Here is a 16,557-nt window from a genome sequence, read left to right as displayed (position 1 = left end):
ATCCTTCGCCAAGACATTCATGCCTTACAATACAAAATTCATACGGAAACGGTGCTTACTGATCAACAGAAACGCAAACGACTAGACTTTGCAAATTGGTTCTCAGGAAAGTTGGAGGAAGATGCAGACTTCCTCAAAAAACTTCACATGACGGACTAATGCCATGCTCACTTGTCCGGGGAGGTAAACAAGCAAAACTTTCGGTACTGGGGAACTGAAAATCCTGGTAATGCATCAACTGAACTGGTGCCTCGATCTGTTCTCAAAGTCAACATGTGGGTGGCGGTTGGTTGGTATGGGATAATTGGTCCATACTTCTTTGAAGATGACCTGGGACGCACTTGCACGGTAAACCAGAGGAACTATAGCAAAATGATTTAGGAATGCTATCTGCCCGAGCTACGTACTCAGGTTCGTAGGTGAAACAACCTGATCCAGATGATAACCCAGTGGTTCCAGCAGGATGGGGCACTGCCCCACACAGCTAGGAAAACAAGGCATTTTCTCAACCAACACTTTGAGGGCCGCTTTATCTCCCTCTACGAAAACGTTGAGTGGCCACCGTATATCCCTGACTTTACTCCTCCAGACTTATTATTGTGGGGGTATCTCAAGGACAGGATCTATGGAAACCCTAGGCCTCAGACTCTTGATCAGCTGAAGGAAAACATCCACCGAGAAATCCAGAACATTCCTCAGGAAACGTTTCCCAAAGTAATGGAGAACATGACCACGCGTTTGCAGGCAGTGATCGGACAACGTGGAGCCTACGTCAAACATGTAGTCAAAAAGAAAACGACGATTCTACACCAAAATTTAAAGTTTGGTGGCAATTGACATTGGTACAATAAACTTCAACCTTTCAGCTTTTTATCCCGCCATATATCTTTTTTAGAAATATATGTTATGACTATCCTCTTTGCAAATGAAAAGTTGTATATTTTTTTGGGACACCCTGTATATATATCTATATAGTGTTGCGGTTGAGGAAATTCGCAAACCACCATTCAGGTGCCGTAGGTGAGATATCTCTGTAAGTACATGTGTAGTTAGCCCCAAACTCGTTGTTTAGAGGGAATAAATGTGATTAATTCGGGCTGCAACGCTTTGAGATAGCCGTTTTTCTGTTCTATCTTTATTTTGAACCAACCACGCTCCAACCATCACACAACAACAACAATGCCAACACCCACAATCTTCACCTTCACAACTCGCTCCCGCAAACACCGCATCACCGCCATTCCAAACGGCACCATGGCCATAAACCACCACCATAAACCCTCCACCACCTTCACCTCTCTCCTTCTGCGGCCATTCCCGCACCACCTGTGAGCACCCAGCGTCGGGTTGTCCTGGGCTCGTACAAGATACGCGCCGAGTCGCGAGTGCAAAATGCGGCCTTTCCGAGGAGAATTCGGATCAGGAATGCTACACGCCCACTTCTGATCCATCCAATCAGCAAGCGCGGGGCAGTTTGGACCCGCCTCCAGGCACGTCTGTGTGGAATCGAGATATGCAAATTCTAGGATGAGGGGAGATTCACCCCCATTATTCTCCGTCCAATGGGCGAGCGTGGCTCCGCCCCCGAGCTCGTTCTGATCCGGAAATTTGCATATGGGTTCTCCTGCCGGCCTATAAAGCGCCGAGCGCAAGGCGAATCTAGGCAGAGTCAGTTTGGAAGAGCGGAGAGTGGCAGAAAAGCGGAGAGAGTTTTGGGCAGAGTAGTGTTGGAGCGCGGAGTGGAGTCGGGAGGTGAGGGCGTCCCGGTGGTTTTCGGCAATCGGCTGAGGAGAATTGGGGGAAGAGTCAGAGGAGCTCAGGTCCGAGGCAAGGGAGACGGCGGTCGGCGACGAGGTCGCAGTGGAATCGCTCGTCACGGGACCCAAGCAAGCCAGCTATACTCTTTCCCCAGAGCATCAACAATTCCCCCCCCCTTTTTCCCCCGCGCTGAAATAGTGCGAAAAGGGGGCCCCGTTCCCACCCCACTCCAAGCAGTGCCAGCGAAACCCGCGAAGGAGCATGAAGTCGGGGCACCACCGCGCTGCTACATTTACGGCTCAACACAAAGACGCGGGTAGGACCCACCCGGTCTCGCGGACCTGACCGCTCTTTCAGGTCCCGCGCAAATATTGGCCCACAGGCCCCGTCTGCCCCCTTATCTTTGAGGGTGGCCTTTTCTTTTGTTTCTGTGTAAACGTGTGTGTGTGGCGCCAGTCTGGTGAAGTAAAACCGTTAAGTGTTGCCGTGTGTCGCTCTTAGTCGGTAGTATCTCTGCGTCGTTGTTTCTTTTGTTACATTTGCTTTTTGTGCATAATTGTTTTAATTGTATATGTGTGCTCTCCGTGTGCCGCGGAATAAATGTGCATCATGTTGAACTGTTTTCCCGTTTCGCTTCGTCTTTTCTTTAATTGAATCTCCATCTTGCTTCACGTAAAGGGTTGGTAGTGGGCTTAATACGCCCGATAATTAATCGGAACCGTCGAGGCCGACGGTAACACCGCTCGGTTATCCCGATTGTACGGAACGGATTGCTTAAGTGGCCCGTGTCTGGAGTCGACCTGCGGCGAGGTGTGATCGCCCGGTCTACCCTTCGCGTGGGTACTTAGGTAGGTCGAGTTTGGCGAACAACCCGATCCCACGCGGGTGGCCGATTGGCACGATCGTGGTGAGGCTGAAAGGCCCACCCCTGACTAGCTCCCGGCGTTAGTCCGAGAGGGTCACGACAGAATTGTCCCTCCGGTGGGCGACGTGCCGCGATTCGAGTCACGTGGCCGTTCGCTCGCCAGCGGGCGCGAATTCGCAACAATATATATATATATATATATATATATATATATATATATATATATATATATATATATATTTCTACATATACATATACAGATAGATATGTATATATATATATATATATATATATATATATATATATATATATATATATATATATATATATATATATATATGTCGGAGGGCATACTGAAATCAGCAATAAGAGGGCTGAGTTCGCAAGGGTTAATGGGATTAATAAAGACTATGGGTTAGGATAAGGGGGTAATACGAGGTGGTGGTGGTGGTGGTTGTGCAATGCCTGCTTTAAGTCATGGAGGGAAGAGGCAGTCAGAACAGCCTCTGGAAGATGGCTACATAGACAGGAGAAGCGAATAATAAGTGCTGAGGTGTACAGAGCCTGGACTGAGGATGTTTAACTGGGAGGAAGTTGTTGGTAAAACACGTACATCCTGGAGGTGCTGAAATAATGGAAAGAGCAATGTTGTTGATGGTAGAAAACAGTTTGAGGTCATGGACTTGCCTACGATGTCAGAGCAACATACCTTGTGCTTTGGCCTCATCATGGAAGAGCTCAGGTAAAATCGACATAATCCAGCAATTAATACAACAACCTTTTCTTGTTGGTGTATGTGAGATTTTGTGGTGGATGTGCACCCTGTTTTATGCGGTTGTGGGGCGTACTTGTGCACCCTGTTTTGTGTGGTTGTGAGACGTACTTGTGCACCATGTTTTGTGTGGTTGTGAGACATACTTGTACACCCTGTTTTGTGTGGTTGTGAGACATACTTGTACACCCTGTTTTGTGTGGTTGTGAGACATACTTGTACACCCTGTTTTGTGTGGTTGTGAGACATACTTGTACACCCTGTTTTGTGTGGTTGTGAGACATACTTGTACACCTTGTTTTGTGTGGTTGTGAGACATACTTGTGCAGCATGTTTTGTGTGGTTGTGAGACATACTTGTACACCCTGTTTTGTGTGGTTGTGAGACATACTTGTGCACCATGTTTTGTGATGGTGAAATATATGTGTGCAGCATGTTTGATTCGATTGCCAGGCATGTATGTGCACTATGTTTTGTGTAATTGTCTGCAGCGATGTGAGCATACCACATTAGATGGGCCTGTGACATATTTGTGTTGGCCCTGTGCCATGCTTGTCGTTTTCGCAGGTATTTGGAATGGTCATGCCTGAATAGCTCGGGTGTGTTGATTGCATTTGTGGTAGTAATTTTGTACATTTTCCACTCCAGTTGCTTGCTATGACTGCAGCAAATGTCATGTAGTTCGGTATATACATTAAATTAGGCTATTTTTGCAGGATCCCATGGTTACACAGCTGGAGAGCAGCACATACATTTTGTGTGACATTGAAAGGCTGAGTCCTTTGCAGAAAATCATGCTGGACCACAATCCAACATCTATCAAGGTGAATGCATTTTCCAGTAAGAACGTGTCGATAAATATCCATGCTCTTATCTCCAAACTATAAATGCTGTATTTACAAGTCAAAACAAGTCTTCCTTAAAGGATCACTTGTTTGACTTTTATTGCCACTCTAAATTGAGATTTTGGAACTCAAAAAAGTTAATTTCTCACTTGCAAGAGAAAATACCTCCTGGGGAATGTTAATTCTTGTTAATGAAATTACATCATCAATAGTCTGCTGGAAACAGAATGCTAATTAATTGAACATGACTCCCAATATATAACGCAATTAGCTTGCATATATATATATATATATATATATATATATATATATATATATATATATATATATATAATGTTTCAGGCACTGACTAAATAGTCCTCATAGAGGCCAAGTCTTAAATAAAAGAAGTGCATAGAAAAGTAAGAAAAGAGAGAATAAAGAGAGGAGGGAAAATGAGTAAGTAAAATGTAACATGAAAAGTATATAATGTTTGTTCCCAAGAAAGAGAGATTAAAGCTAGTCCGGTAGCTATAATTTGAGTGAGACAGAAAGTAAGACGAGCAATCCTGACACGGAGAGTGTAAGATGGTTCTGGGTACCACTTTAACCCTCCTAAGTCAGAACGGTAGTACCACCCTGGGCGGTTGCTGTCTACAATCTACTACCCAAAAGGTACATGAAATAGCATGCACATGTGTTGTGGAGAAGGTCAGAGCCTTCGATGAAGCCTCTTCCGAGGAACGGTCCTCCTCTACCAGAACATAATACGAGTTCCTTTACAAAGTACTTCACCGCAGGTGGAGGCCATTAGGCCTGTAAAAGTCTGTGTTAGTGCTGCCAACTTATTCTTGTTTGTGCTTACTCCATTCTTTTAAAAATTCTGAATGTCAAGCAAGGAAACAGCATGCGTGGACCATTTTAAACGTCTTTGGTACGACTCATCCAGGGTTCAAACCGCCAACCTCACCAGATGCTTTTACCAGTATGCAACTGAGTTTGGTGAAGTTGTATTTCGTACGTGATGAAAATGCATGAATTGTGTTTTCAACTGAACTGGATACATCTCATTCACTCCTCACTTTTCCTCCAGCTTGTTATATTTCTAGTTGTGAGATACTTTGTGAGCATGGGGGGGGGGGGGCAGGAATGCGAGATGGGGGGGGGGGAATATTTGCTGCATTATGGAGTGCACTTAATGATACTTTATCCAAAACGAGCAGAGTACCCATCCAATGGGGGAACTTGTTCCAAGCATGCAACGCGTTCTTCTGGCACGTACCTTTATTTGGGCGGTGTATAGGCACCTGACAGCTGCCTCATTTGCTCCTGAAATAAAAGAAGAAATTAACCCGGGTTACGTGAATGAAGCAAAAACATACCAACTGCTTATGATTCAAAACACCTCACTGCACTGGAAAACGTGGGGACAGATACACTGTGCTGTAAATGGTGGAGACTTGTAATACCCTCCCCAACCTGGAGGCGGCGCTACACATTTACATAGATAATTTACATCCCTCCTTCTCCCCCCAAGACCACCAGCAAAGATATATAAAAAAGAAAAAAAAATACCCCCATACATTGAAGGGGGCCATGCTCATGAATCCTATGTAGTAAGTCTGGATGTAATTGGGCCAAAACTGTAGGAGGAGTCACACGACAACTTAGAAACGCCGGTTCGTGAAATATAGTGAGGATACAGGATGTCTGCAAATGACCGTTTCAAATTCAAACGGTAATTTAATAAATAATGAAATGGGATCGAACGATCGTTTGCTGCATGTGAAGGAACATTTGAACTCAAAGTTTTATTATCAAGATTATCATCCAAATCTGGACTGATGGAGAAGGAGAAGATGGAGAACAACTCAGAAACGTGTTCAACAGCCTCACCACAAGTGCCTGGCCGGCCTGCCCCCATCCTCTGCAGGATGACACCAGTCAGAGGCTCCATAAACTTTTTGTGCCACTCACAAATTGTATTTATTAATGGTGGCTGCTTTCCATCAGTCTTCCTGAAGCTTTACTGAACTAACCCTAACCCAAACCCTAACCCTAACCTCAACAGCTCGCAAAACCAGACACCACACTGCACTTTTTCTTGTGTGGATTTCTTTTGCAGGAAATGTGATGTCGCATGTCACAGGAGACACCTGGAAACAATTTTTTAAAATTTATTTATTACGGTTTGATTTTGGAATCGTAAATCGTGGACACCCTGTGTGCTCTCAGATGCTGTGATGAATGTCTAGTGTCTTTGCTTTACAAAAAATCATTGCACTTTGTAAAATCCTGCTTCAAAAAGCAAGGTATCCAACCATTTCCTACTATATTTGCCTGCACAGCTATATTAGTTGGTGGTGTCTTTACTTTTGAACATAGTCTCCATGTTCTTCCTGTTGTGCATCCTTTCTGCTCTTGGCTCTTTCACTTTTAAATTGTTTTGGATACAGAGTCCAGGCTCGTGGAAAAGCTGGAACACTAAATGGATCAGGGCACAATAGAACCAAAGGAACAGTAGAGAGAGAGAGAGAGGAGGGAAACACCAACAGCAGAGTTGAAGGACAAATAGAGGGAGACGTGGACAAACAATGGGTGCGGGGAGGAATGAGACGAAGGGTAGGACGTATGGGGTGGACAAGATGGATACAGAAGTAAACTCTGGAAGGAAAAAAACCCCAGAGAGGATAATAACATGACTCCCCCTGCCACTCCTGTGGTGAGTGAGTGTACTTGTATACAGTATATAGAGTTGTATATTCTGTCTTTCTGTCCATCGATAGAATTGACTCCACTGGTAGTAACCCCATCATATTGCATATCGTTGGAATCCTCTTGACAAATAGAGATCCAAGAAAACATTTTCAAACCTACAGTGTGGGGGGGGGGAAGACCCCAATTATCTTGATGTAAATATGTATCATATAGCACCAACCGGTGGTAGGTAGTATTACAAATCATCATTTTATCTATATTGCCAAGCTCACAATTCTGACACCCAACAACCAGACTCGAAATGTTGTCCATCTGGAGGCAATGCAGTTGTCATTATTGTATTGTATTATTGCCTGTTATTTCATATACAATATTGTATGTTGTATTAATCATTCCATTATTATTGTGGTATTGGCTGCTAAATTATATGTGACTCGTTATTTGGAATTATACATAGTGTCTGGGTCTCTTTTTCTCTGAATTCAGAATATGAAGCTTGTATTGGAGAGGCTTTGCAAGAACATATAGCATTTTCAATGCAGAGATAGAGGATCTCAAGACTGACGTGTGCTACTCCTTGATTCCAGAGAGCTCAAACCGACCAACTGTTGTGTATCGGAGGTGAGTGAACCTACAACCTAAAATCAGGACCTCGATTCTCTGAGTGATTGTGGTCCTGTTGTACGAGCATGATCCCTGGTGCTGTGTGAGTCTGTAGTGCTGTGAGACCTTTTGGTGTGAAAGTGACTTTCCCACCATTGAATTCACATCATACAGGAAAGTACACTTAACTTCAAAAAGTTTTGCTATGAAACCATCATCTCAGAAATGAGTTGGGCATGTGTCCTTTCTCTATCCTGGAAGAAAAGTGAGCACTTGAGCATTGAAAGGCTCACTTCACTAAGGTGAGAGCCCTTTTTGTTTGCAGAATTTAGGCTCGTAGAAGAGCCATTGTCCCATCTACATTTCTTTATTATTCATTTCTGTGTACCGTTTTCGTTTTGTGAAAGAGAAAATCGTGTTCTGCCATAATATCTTCTAAGCAACTTTCTACAGTTCAACTACAGTGTCCAAATTATTTGTGCCGATGGATGGACTGCATGCCTTGTGCTTTGCATACTAACTAATTAGGTGAGCCCGGGGTATAAATTCACTGGGAATGCTAATTCATTCGTCAAATTTAATTCCCATAGAATTGTATTTGGCTACGTCCAGATTGAAGAACTTTATCTAACGTAATTTGATGTTTTTCTTTTGAATGTAACAATTACATCTGCTTGATTACTATCCCCGCCACTCCAACCCCCCCTCCGTGGTTGTAGTTTCTTATCGAAGAGTGATTTGATTTTCTGTTTACATTATTTGTATCGAGTTAAGATTCTTTATTGTCATCGCAAATTATATTTTGAAAAGTTCTCGAAACATTTAATATTGCCCACAGGAAATTCTGAGTTGAGTTATAATTATATGCCGCTTGGATCATTAAATGCAAAGTTTCTGATTCCATAGAATTGCCTTTGCTTCTGCTATTTTGCCTTCTGTGTGTTCAACACCCTTTAAAAAAAATTCTGTGGAGTTTGTACCCTTGAGTATTGTCAAACTATTGACTTCTGTCGAATTTCTACAGAATTTTTTTTCAGGGACATCACATTTGGTTGGTCACTCTTTTGGATCAAAGCGCATTTTAGGATTTATTCCTTTGCAAATTATTGCTTTGTTTACACAGAAAAGTTAGTTTGGACTTCCTGCGAAGTTTTGGGAGCTGAAGGTAGTTGCGCTCTTATTTGCCGTGTGAGGGTGAGCATCATCATGCAGTGAAAGCACGTCCTGACACAGCATACTTGGCAATCATCTGCATATTGCTTGTCATTTTATTTCTAAAACGAGAGGGGCTCTCAGTAGAGCGCATACCTCCACCAAGTTGATTAGTTTACGTTTTGTATCCCACTGATAGGCCGGATCTGGATTCGGACCTGAACTAAAATTTAATCTGCTTGTTCGTGTCACCCAACCGACTCATCTACCAAATTTCGTCCAAATCCGTCAATAATTTTTTGAGATATCCTGCTGTATACACAGTATATCGTTTAAGCGCCATCATTCAATGGTGAAGAATCACTTAAAAAATTCTTGGATCCAGATCCGGATTCAGATCTTCACCAAAATCGAAACAATTCTTCCCTGTTATATTCACAACCTGTCCACCAAGTTTCGTTCGAATCAGTCAACAACTTTTTGAGATATCCTGCTATTTTTGGCCTATCTCTCAATGGTGAAAAATAACTTTAAAATTCTCAGATCCAGATCCGGATCTTGCACTTCAATAAAATCGAATCAATTTGTGCTTGTCAGATACCCAAGCTCTCCACCAAGTTTCGTCCGAGTCCATCCACAACTTTTTGAGATATCCTGCAATATGTTGTTTTTGGCCGATCTCTCAAAGGTGAAAAATCACTTTAAAAAATTCTCGGATCCAGATCCGGATCTGGATCTTTAACAAAATCTAATCATTCGTCCTTGTTACATGGCAAAGCTCTCCACTAAATTTCGTCTGAATCTATCCACAACGTTTTGAGATATGTTGTTCACAAACAAGCAAACAAACAAACAGACAGTCAGGGGTGAAAACATAACCTCTGTCCACCTTCAGTGGACAAAGGTAGGAAGGAGCTGATATTGGAGGTTGCCCACCTTTTGGGTGCAATGAGGAATAGATCTTTGTAATAGGAAAGCTAAATCTTGAACAGTTTTTGAAGTATCAAATACACGTCGAGTTACTGAGATAGTTGCCATGGTGACATAATTCAGCCAATCACAGCCAGGTTGAGATAATGTCATGAGAAATAGATATCTGCTATATGAAAGCCAAATGTTCTATGGTTTTTACATATCTCGTATGCAAAATTACATGGACAGATGATCGATCGGATCGGTTGGACGAAGCTTATTTTAATGTGCCCTGCACCTCTGACATTGCCAGAGGGGTGGGGGACAAGTCACTCTAGTACTGTGTCTGATGATTTTCCAACGTTCAGGATGTTTTATGTGAATTAAACCATTAAGGCCCCAAAATACTTGCCAATTGCTTTCCATACTGATGGCTGAACATGATTTTCCTTTTTGGTTGAGGGGACAAATAATATCTCTCAATTTTGAAACACTTTGACACTGGCTTTCTCTGGAAATGCTTCATCAATCGACATAAAATGTCACAATTATGATCTAGTTGTCATGGGGAATATGTTTTAATTTCCAACCTGATCGGATGCATGGTTTGGCAGCCAGAATTATTTAATAGTTTGAATCAGGGTTCAGGGATTTAAATCAAACTTGGTACAAGTATGTATAATGATGTAACAACGTGGGTGGAGGCATATCTGGAGACGTCGCAACGTCAAAGAGTGCCCTTCGAGTTTTTACTAAAATACAAAATATGGTGTCTGTCTGTTTGTCTAACGGCTTTTTTGACGGTGATACATTCGGTGGTTACTTTATATAATCGCAACTAAAGTTGAGAGAAGGACTAAAGGTCATACAACGGAGGTTGTCGTGATCTTACATGTTACGTTACGCATAGTCTGATCTTTCCAATGACTTGATCTAACATAGATGAGCAACAGGAGGCAGCATAGGCAACAAAAAAATAAATACAGTGAGGGTATATATGTATATATATATATATATATATATATATATATATATATATATATATATATATATAAGATACAGTAAGGGTATATTTACCTTACTTGCCAGGAACCAATAACAGTGTACCCAGCTTCACGCAGCCAATCAGCAGCATTTTGCAACTTGTCAGCCATGTGAAGCAGAGTTCACACTTGCTTTGTCTGGGCACTTATCGATGTGTATAATGAAAACGTTTTTTTTTCATTATCTACACCCTACCCCCTTTCCTTCTCCACCCCATCCATCCCAACCATTTCCCCCTTTTTTTTTCCAACTTTGTTTACTTTATATTGTTCTAATAATCTGTTGAAAATATGTATGCCATATTGTCTTGTATGTCACTAATATCTTTTAATTATTACATTTATACTTCCTTTAATAACGCATTTTAAATTTCCTCAAATATTAAAGAGTACCAGAAAGGCTCACGAGCATGCCTGCATCAAAAACTTCTCGTCAATCGGCTCGCTTTCTTTTGTGGTTCAATTAATGCGATGATTATACGGTCTCCAAAAGTCAATTTTATAATTTGCTTGAAATTACATTTTATATTGGAAGCATGTTCCAATTTTATTACCATCCTGGATTTTGCATCCGATCGAATTATTAGTTATTTTCTTTGTTAACATGACATCATAGTGTCTAAATATCCCTCATCATATAACACACTGGGCTGGTGAATCACATTTGGAATTTCAAAGTTAATGGCAAAATAATACACTTCAACAAGGTTTGCTTTTTGATTAGAATGATAGAGGGTAAAGGTTGACACACATGGACAATAATAGAGAGGGGAGACTAATCCATTTGGCATGACATATGAAGCCTGGGGTGACAATGACATAAGGTGAGAAATTCCTTGAGTATTTTGTTAAAAATTGTTCATTTAGATATCTCTAAGTTTCATCCAAATTGTTTTTAGTATAATGGTGGGTTTTTGGGGAGTTTTTTTGCATATTTAGGAGGCACTGTACAAATAATGAGCATGTCTTTTTGCCAACCTTCAGCTGAAAAAAACCTCATGGTTTAACTTGAGAGCTGCATGGTGTTCGGCATTAACTTTCAAACTTTGTTGTCCCTCGGGCAAGTAAGGGATAAATTTCACTTGTCCGAATCGCATTTAATGACTTGTTTGAAATTTTAATTACCCTGTAACACTATACTTTATCATAATAACTGCTGTTAATATGGTGGTGCTTGTCTCATTATGATTAATTCATGCTAATTCCTGAGCTATATATATATGTTCACGAATAAAATCAAAATAAAGACCAATTACTGCACCGTAATCCCAAGAAGGTAGCCAGATGTAACAATGCACACACACACACACACACACACACACACACACACACACACACACACACACACACACACACACACACACACATACACATACACACACACACACACACACACACACACACACACACACACACACACACACACATACACATACACATACACACACACACACACACACACACACACACACACACACACACACACACACACACACACACACACACACACACACACACACACACACACACACACACACACACACACACACACACACACATTGTTGCGGTTCTCGGACTGCATGCATCCAACAGATAGTGGTCCCAAGACAGTTATTTCATGAATGTACATGTAGATAGTCCCTTCCCTTTTGTCTAGCAGGACAACAGGGGCGTGCGTTGTGAGGATCTCATAGCTAGGTTTACTTACATCATTTATTCTTCATTTCATTTCCAACTTCATTCCTACTCTTCTTTTCTGATTATTCCTGAGGTAAATCTGAGCCATGTGCACCCTTCGCTGTGAGATGGGTCCTCAGCAAAGGCCAAGCAAGAATTACGCCGGACACCCCTCCGTAGAAAACACAGCCTGCCAAACGCACTTGCAGCGGTAATTTCCACCCAATGGACAGGAAACACACCCAACACGAAGCCCATGCTTCATGGAACACGTACCGAGGAGACGGAAGAAACAGCACCTTAGAAAGGGGCGTTCAAACACCAAATGAGCATCGACAGCACAGAGCTCCCATCCTCAAGCGATCCCTCAACCCAACCTTTGCGGTGAGATATACAGTATACTCGGCAGCTCGAGATTGTCGACTCGAGATTCCAATGATCTGGGGAAGATGGCCGGTTGCATTGAAAAGGCATACTAATGAATATCTCTTAAAAAGGCTGCATGGATGGTGTTTTTGACGACACAGGAAACACACCCAGCACGACGCCCACGCTGCACGGAACACGTACTGAGGCAGATAATAGAAAGGCAACCCCACATCACGTTGCGCAGGATGCGAGTGTGGAAGGCGCAAGCGGCTTGTTCTTTTCAACCCATTTCTGGACTAATTATATTGATCGGGTTTCGTACCGTGCACACGATAGCAGAATCGGGCGAGCGCTGGCTACGTGTGTAATGGCGGATCGGAACGGAAGATGTATGGAATCATCTGCTCTCAAAGGCAGACCCGTGCACTGCTCACGACACTTTGCTATCGTACAGAGCTAAGCACGAATGGACAGGTCGTACTGTCGGTGCATGGATTCGCCATAACATCTTAGCTTCAGTCCTCGCTGGCGGCGGTGGATGTTCCCCGTGGACGGCGAGCGTCTTTTCGCCTCTGTGGTCAGCGGGGCTGCGATCGGGCGGAGGCATGTTGTACAGCTTAGGCCGCTTGGCGCACACGGGGCAGGCGCGTTGACCAGTGCTGGTCGGGGCGCCTGAGCAGGCATGCAGGGCCGACGCCACTCTCGGCCAGTCATCAGGGCATGGCCTGGGGTTCTTGCAGGGTGATTCATGGCGCGGAGTTCGGTGGGGGCAATTTGTATCATGTCGTGAGGTCGGAGCAAGACATATTTGCAGCGTGGGGGTCATCTTGCCGGAAATGGAATGTTGCGGTTTCTGGTCATCGCGGCCGGGCCGCGCAGGGGGTCAGGGCCAATCGGAGCACCCGATTCGGGTGACGACAACGCTTCGGGGTGGCCCCCCGCCCTGCTCCACGGGGCCTATAAAGGTCCGAGCGGACCCATTCTCCTTCTATCTTTGCCCTGCCTCTCCCGCGCAAGCTGGACTTCGATTCCGCCTTCTGTCATCATCACTGGACTCTGCCTCCTCCTCTCTACCCACCCACATGGTCCCGCCTACTGCTCCGTACACTCGCTCTGGGTCCACCCTCCCAATTCAAGCCCCCTCCTTCAAGCCCACGGTCTCGACAGGAGCTGCCTGAAGCAAGAGACGACGCGCCAGCTGTCAGGGGTGTACCGCGCCACGGAGCATTCCCCCCAAATGTATTGGTGGAGCGTTCGGGTACCGCGTACCAATTATACAAAGGTACCGAGAGACCGTAGCCTTAACTCCGCTCCTGTCCTGCTTCAATTACTCTTCATCGGGGTGTGTGTGTGTGTGTGTGTGTATGTGTGTGTGTGTGTGTGTGTGTGTGTGCTGGCACCTGTCTATATAAGTAAGCCTGCAAAATAATATTATTTTCAGGTTAGGTCTGCTCTGCGTCCACTTTCATAAGTTACTTGATTATTACTGCACCACACCTTTCTTCCCTATCTCTGCTTGCATACCCCAATAAATCTATTGACTGCACCACATACTTTTCCTTGCCCCATTGCAAATAAATCATTATTAAGGCCCAGTCACACCTTGACGTTTTAGCCAGCAATGGCAACGTATTAAAATGTATGTAAAATGCTGGCTTACGCTGAACTTTTGATGTTTTTTTTAAAGATTCGGACGTATTCATAACGACTTGGTCTTATGCATAACGTATTAGTAACGGACACAGAACGTTTCGTTGTGTTATAGATAACTTATACCAACGAATGCTGAACCTGTTGTCGGCCTTCACAACCTATGCCCAACGATAGTCTAACTTATGCATAGTGCGCTGCACGTATCGCTGACGAACTCGTGGCGTAGCCTATTAAAAGGCCGCCGCACAACGATTCAAATCATAACCGCCGCAGAAATGGAAGTGTCAACATCGCAGTCACACCTTGGCGATCTTGCCAGCGTATGCCAACCTCTGAAAAATGCGTCTAAAATGCTGGCGCACGTCAAATACGGTATGGGTAAGTTTGGTATGCGTGAATAAAACGCTAAAGTACGCTATCATACGTCGTAGTAAGTGGAGTGCGTCTTGTAATTTTGAACATGTTGACATACTTGCCGTATGACACACACTCCGCATGCGATGGGAATAAGTTGTACGCACGATATGCGATCGTTGACACACATCGACAGACGTTATTTGTAAGGTGCTCATAAGTCGAAACACGTCAAGGTAATGGTTAGCGTCAGTGTTCTAGACTCCCGGTTTTTTTTTTCTTCGGTATGACAGTGTTCAGTGTACAGTGCGGTTATGATTTAAATCGTTGAGCGGCAGCCTATTAATTATATTATATTATAACCGCACTAGAAATCGAAATGTCAAAATCACCATCATACCGAAGGAAGGAGGAAAAAAAAACCAAAAAAAAAAACCATGGAGTCTGGAACACTGACGCTAACCATTACCTTGATGTGTTTCGACTTATGAGCACCTTACAAGTAACGTGTGTCTGTGTGTTACCGATCGCGTAACGTGAGTACAACACGTAACTCATAGGTTAGAAATAAGTTTCGGGTATATTAAACATTACCTCGACTTGTTTTGACTTATGAGTAACTCACAAGTAACGTGTGTCGACGTGTGTCAACGATCGCGTGACGTGTCTACAACTTATGGCCAGCGTTATGTGGAACGTGTGAGTCATACGCTGGCATAAGTCTTAAAATTTCAAGCATGGAAAATTTGAGGACAACCGAAAAGTACAACGTTTAAAGCCAGCGTACAACGACGTATGGCAGTGTTTTTCAGCGTGCTCTCAATGTTATCAAAACTTACCCATAACGTATTCGACGTGTACCAGCGTTTTAGACAAATTTTCCAAAAATCGGCATAAGCTGGCTAAAACGTCAAGGTGTGACTGGGCCTTTAGAAATATTCCCTGCTCATTTTTGTCTTTTCCTCCATTGATCCAGCATGGTCCGAATCTAAGCTTAGCCGGGACTTTATTCCCAACAATCCGTTCCTTTTAGCTGGTATATCCTTGGCAGCGTCGCTCGGCTGTATCCGATCCGGTAAAGTGATCCGGTTCGGACAAGGCATACCGAGGGTTTGTTCCCTGGTAATTAAATCACGTGATTAATTAGGTATCCTGGTTAACCCATAGACGGGAGGACCCTAGGTCACATGGTTGAGTTCTTGGCGTCCAGTCAGTTAAGCGACCCGTCCCATCACGGAATTATCCGTGTGCAATGGCGTACAATTCCGGGGAGTCTGGTGGGAGCCGAGATAGCTTCCCCCCCAAGTGGTCTTCTCACCTGACCCTCGGCCCGCAAATATACATATATATATATGTATATATATATGTATATATATATATATGTATATATTGTTGTGGTTACCAAATTCGCAAACCACCATTCAGGTCCCTTAGGTGAGGTATCTCGGTAAGTGCATGTGTAGTTAGGCCCAAACCCGTTGTCTAGTGGGAATACATGTCATTTATACGTGCTGCGACTCTTCAGGATAGCCGTTTTTCTTTTACTATCTTTATTTTGGACCAACCGCCGTGATTACCATCACAACCACAACAACAACCACCAACCACAACGCCGCTTCACCACAACCGCCACGACCTTTACCGTCACAACTCGCCACCATCGCATCACCGTCATCTCGCGCCACTCATGGGCACCGATGCTGGACTCGTGTAGGGCGCACGTTGAACAGCGTGTACAAAATCACGGATTTTGTGCTTCAAAACGGATCAAAAACGACACACGCCCACTTTTTGCCGTCCAATCGGTAAGCGAGGGGCGAATTGGCTCAGCCCCCAGGGCGATCGATATATATGCAA

Source organism: Eptatretus burgeri, chromosome 13 (genome assembly GCF_056783735.1).
Source record: "Eptatretus burgeri isolate ZD-2024b chromosome 13, Ebu_testis_v1, whole genome shotgun sequence".
In the NCBI taxonomy this organism is placed as follows: Eukaryota; Metazoa; Chordata; class Myxini; order Myxiniformes; family Myxinidae; genus Eptatretus; species Eptatretus burgeri.
Note: the sequence above shows the minus strand (reverse complement) of the source record.